This window comes from Neltuma alba, unplaced genomic scaffold (assembly GCF_004799145.2).
Source record: "Neltuma alba isolate B1F8T4 unplaced genomic scaffold, ASM479914v2 tig00013696_pilon, whole genome shotgun sequence".
In the NCBI taxonomy this organism is placed as follows: domain Eukaryota; kingdom Viridiplantae; phylum Streptophyta; class Magnoliopsida; order Fabales; family Fabaceae; genus Neltuma; species Neltuma alba.
In genome coordinates, this window is record NW_021637859.1 from 17,049 (window position 1) to 22,582 (window position 5,534).

At 37.2% G+C, this 5,534-nt stretch overlaps 1 pseudogene; it reads left to right on the forward strand.

The window, feature by feature from the left end:
• The first annotated feature begins 1,310 nt into the window (after window positions 1–1,310).
• On the forward strand, window positions 1,311–5,217 carry LOC114738835 (nodulation receptor kinase-like; annotated as a pseudogene).
• The last annotated feature ends 317 nt before the right edge of the window (window positions 5,218–5,534 follow it).

The window sequence follows — 5,534 nt, forward strand, 5'->3', positions numbered from 1 at the left end:
ATATTACTCTTCCTATCTTAAATACAAAATTAATTTTTTTATTATAATTTATATTATAAAATAAGTCTTGTATTTAGAATTAAAAAAAAGTACTTCTCATCTTCATATAAGATTTAGTTTGTAATTTAAATTAAATGATCAATTATATCTTATATTAAGAATCAAAAGTAATATAAAAATTCTTACCCAAAAAATATAAAAATTAGATAATTAATTTATATATATTAAAAAATATTTAAATTAATTATTTACAATAAATGTATTTTATTTTTAAAAAAATTTACTTTAATCATTATCTCCATAAATAGGAAGTGCCTTTAATATATACAAAATATAACTAAAAAAAAATCTATAAATGTAGATAAAGTGGATAAAGTGTATTAAAATTTTATCTTTAAGATGGGTTAATACAAACTTTGGTCCCTCAAATTTGTCTTCATTTTGGTTTTGGTCTCTTAAGTTTCTTTTCATTTAAAATATTGGTCCCTATAACCCATTAAAAACTTGGATAATTTTATCTTTAGAGAGACCAAAACATATGGTTTGAACTTTGAGGAATTAAAACCAAATGAAAACAAATGTGAGGGACCAAATATTATATTAACTTTTTTTAAAGATTAAAGCAAATTTCTTAACTGGTTTATAGAAAAATGATATATCCGAATATTATAATAGTACTTCTAGTAGGAGCTTCTTGGTTTTGAAATGGTCCTCGACTATGACATCCCCACATTTTCAAACTACTTGTATTTCAATTTCTTCTGTGACACTCTTAATTCATCATCATCATCTTTATAACGTTATGGACTCCTTTTCTGTTGGCATGGACTCTACTGTAATTTCGCAAGTCTTGCTTTGGGATTTATATGCCGTATGTATATCATTAAGATTTAATTTAAATACTTGAAATCTTATTTAGACAAGACACAAATTAACTATTAATTCCATTTTTTAATCTAAATTATTATTTTTAAGATAAAAAAATATTAAAATTGAATCAAATGCACTGCTCCACAAGATCCAAGTTATCGTAATTTCTTGCGGCCAATCAGTTATTTTATAATTTCTCTGTGATTTATATTATTAAAAAAATTATTTCTCGGCGATATACCTACAGCACTTTAGGCGTTAACGAACTCCTTTTTTGGAGGCAAGAGACGGAGCATTGGGTTTAGTGGGGTCCACTAAACCAACGGTAAAGATAAAGTGGTATAATGAGAAAAAATGATCCGAGAAGCACTCGAATATTCCTCTCTTCGGAGACAGTTTTTGCCATAGCCACCATCGTAGCGCAGGATTCGTTTTCTCTATTCCCAATACAGAGAGTGGGAAAGACCGATAAGAGTGAGAAAGGAGGGAAAGCGACTCGGCTAGGCGGGAGGAACGACGGCGTTTCCCACGTCTCCTTCTCTTGGAGGTACCACTAGAGAGGTAAAGTACGACAGAGAGGTAAATGAAGCTGACCGGGGACAGCATGGCGTCCGACGAAGGGACGGGTGACTGCGACGGTGGTCGGACGGTCATCGTTGGGGTGAAGTTGGATCCTCGGAGCAGGGAATTGCTCACATGGGCTCTCGTCAAAGTGGCCGAGCCTGGTGACCATGTCATTGCGCTTCACGTTATCGGCAGTATGCCAGGTCTCTATTTCTCTTTCACCTTGGATTTTGCTTTGGTTTTGGGTTATGTATAATCTGATTGTTTTGGTGCAGCGGGTACCGGATCGCTCCTCTCTCTTGTAAATACTTTTGATTCGGTTCTCGCCGTCTACGAAGGTTTCTGCAACTTGAAGCAGGTTGGGTACTGCTCTCAGTCTTTCATTATTTGTTGTTTTCACATTCTGTGGCATTATTTTAATCGTTTGCTTGCATTCTGGGCAAATGCGATGTTTCTCGAGATTAGTTTCGGGTGATTATTAAAATTATATATTCTAAATTGTTGAGAGACGAGGATGACATTGTGGACATCTTTTCACAACTAAAAATCCTCATGTGCGTTCTCTTTTTAATTGCGAGTTTTGAGCCTCAAGTCCGCTGAACATTCCCCAGGTTGATCTCAAGCTGAAAGTCTGTAGAGGTGAGTCTGCTCGGAAACTTCTTGTACGGGAGGCGAAATCGTTTAATGCATCAACTGTAATTGTGGGGACTTCCAAAAACGCATCACACAATCCGGTCATCGGCATCCGTTGCCAAGTATTGTGCGAAAAAATTGCCCAAATGCATCTCTGTCTTTGCGGTTGACAATGGCAAAATTGCATTCCACAGAGAGGCTACAAAAACATGTGGTGTTCAAGGTTGTACCTCTGTTCATGTATACTCATTCTGGCATTTTTAATTCTTTTGTTTCCAAGAGCAATGCTATTTTCAATTCAGTTGGTTCTAGGTATAGTGTTATGTTCTCTATAGCGAAGCTTGCAACTGTGATTAGTCAATTAGAAAAATATGAGAATTAATACAAACATTTAATTTGAATATCATGGCAGTAAAACCAAATGAAGGCCCAGCTTTGTCAAGAAAATCCTTCAAGCTTTGTACAAAGACAAATCTGAGGAACTGTGAATGTTGTGAGAGGGTGTTAGCACTTCCAGAGAGTACTGCTATTGAAGATTTGCCTGATGATCAGGAAAAGAAAGATTCACTGGCTTTAGTACCGTTCCAGAAAATTGGCGACGGTCATGGTCGTGCAACTGTGGTTAAGGAATCAAACCAGTCTAAACATGGTTGGTCTGTCCTTCGCCAGGTATTTCTGCCCAGAAAGCACATGCAGAAGTCGTATGTGAGCAATTCATATGTTTTTCAACGGGCAGTTAAACAGACCAGCTGGCATTCATCAGCCGTAGTCCATCCGGATCTTAAAAAAATTAATATTGACAAAAATGACAATTCTACCCTTGATGGGCAGAGTGGTGCCATTGTGCCATTCGGATCTGCTTCTAACTCTGGCTTCAGTAACTTTCATGAAGAATTGTCCAGCTTACAGGAGAAGTACTCATCCTCATGCAGAGTGTATAGTTTCCAAGAACTTGCTTCCGCAACTGCTAACTTCTCGCCTGGTTTGTTTTCATTTCACTAACATCCCTGCCCCTGTTTTGTTTCTGATTGATATGTTTTAATGAAGTTTAATGATGTTTTCAGAAAATTTGGTTGGCAAAGGCGGCAGTAGCTATGTTTATAAAGGATGTCTTCCAGATGGCAAGGAGGTTGCTGTGAAAATTTTGAAGCCATCAGAAGATGTGGTCAAAGAGTTTCTTCTGGAAATTGAGATCATCACAACTTTGCATCATAAGAACATAATATCTTTATCTGGGTTTTCTTTTGATGACAATAATTTGCTTTTGGTTTATGATTTTCTAACAAGAGGAAGCCTAGAAGAGAACATTCATGGTAGATATTTATTTGGCCTTGTCTGCTTGGAATTACATAATCATTATACAATCCAATTTCTTTCTTACTCATGTTTTTTGGTGAAGGTGATAAGAAGGACTCTAATGAATTTGGTTGGCAAGAGAGGTATAAGGTGGCTGTGGGTGTTGCTGAGGCATTGGAGTTTCTGCATAATGGCTGTGCACAGGCTGTGATTCACAGGGATGTAAAATCTTCAAACATCCTTCTTTCAGATAATTTTGAGCCTCAGGTGCTGTAGTTTCCCTTTTTCCATTGACTCCTTATGTTTTGTTTTCAATATAGTACACTCAGATTCCAGCCATGCTTGTTCTATAATCCGTGTGTCATTTGTTCTCAGCTCTCCGATTTTGGACTGGCCAGCTGGGGTTCTTCTTCATCCCATGTTACTTGTACTGATGTGGCAGGAACCTTTGGGTGTGTATGATGTCCTCTGAATTCTCTATGGACCGATCAACTTTAAATGTTTTATGGTTCTGAACATTTTCTTTTCTGGCAGATACTTGGCTCCAGAGTACTTTATGCATGGTAGGGTAACTGACAGAATTGATGTATATGCTTTTGGTGTTGTGCTTCTTGAGCTTCTTTCTAGCAGGAAGCCCATCAATAACGAATCCCCTAAGGGCCAGGAGAGCCTTGTGATGTGGGTAAGCTTTTCTCCTTTGTTATAGACTCAGCATATAAACCTGTGACCTAAAATAAAATAAATGCAACGTCTACCAAAATAATAATTGAATATCCTTTGACACCTGGTCTTAATGTATCAAAGTGTTGAAAAGGAATGTGAATTGTGACAATATTTAGGCAAGACCAGTTCTAAAGGATGGAAAGCTCTCCCAGTTGCTTGATTCAAGCCTTGGCGATCCTGAACATTGGCTGATTGACAGAATGGGTTTGGCTGCTACCCTTTGCCTCAGACGATCACCTAAATCTCGACCTCAAATCAGCGTCGTGAGTCTCCTCTGTTCAAATCTACCTCATTCTTAATTTCGTGCCTTTTGTTTTTGGCCATGAAGTTGAAGTTTGATGATTTTTCTCGAGTCAGATATTGAAACTTCTGCATGGTGATGATGAAGTCACAAGTTGGGCAAAACAAGAAGTTGGTGCACCAGAAGAACTTGATGCGCTCGATGGGGGACTGAATAATATTCAGTCCCACCTGAACCTTGCTTTGCTGGACCTGGACGATGATACGGTTTCTGTAAGTAGCTCTGAGCAGAGCGTCTCATTAGAGGACTATCTACAAGGAAGATGGAGTCGCTCGTCAAGTTTTGATTAAGCAATTCGTGGTAGTGCTAACTTATAGCGGCTATTTCTTTCTATACTTTCATATTATCCCTTGTCTTTCCCTTAGTTTAGATTCTAAGAGACTCTGCGGCGACGCTGACTGGGTCTTGGAAGAGAGGTCCAATAAGAGGTTAGCCCCCTCCTTGACTTTCTAGCTATTTCTACGAGATGGGTTAATGAGTCCATTCCCACGTCTCATGAAAGCTTTGGAATCGTATTCCAACCCCAAGTTTCAACGGCCTATTTTGTAGGCCACTTGAGAGTTGAGAACAATGAAAGAGTATATATTCCTGTAGGGTAGATCTTTATTTGCATCTTGGTTTAACGTCCATATATCCTTGGTCTCCTCAGATGTGGCATGCCATTTTTCATTTTCATTTTTGTTTTTTTAACAGCCATTAGTCCTTTTTTTTTTTTTTTTAATGGTTTAAAGCTTCTCAACGAAGGTACGAGAAAGCGCAGCCCTTTTATTCCGTTATGACATTTTCCTTAATTGATTATCATGTATTGAGTGCACAGAATGTTGATAAAATGGTATGGATCGAGAAATTGCACCTGCACAGACATTCACATGATTGAGGTCAAATGCATCATGTTCTAGTTAGGATTACAAAAGCACGTGAGAGAGAAACTGTAAGCATGATCTCAAGTCATTTAATATCAAATTTGTTTTTACTTTAAAAAAAATCAGATTTGTTTAATAACAATAACAGCAGTTTTTTTCCTCCTTTTAAAAAAGGTAGAACCGTTAAATTCTTTTTTCAACAGAACAGATGTGTTCCCACTTGACAAATTAGGTTATTGTGTTGATTATTATACAATTACTTATCCATTCCTAAATATAAGACT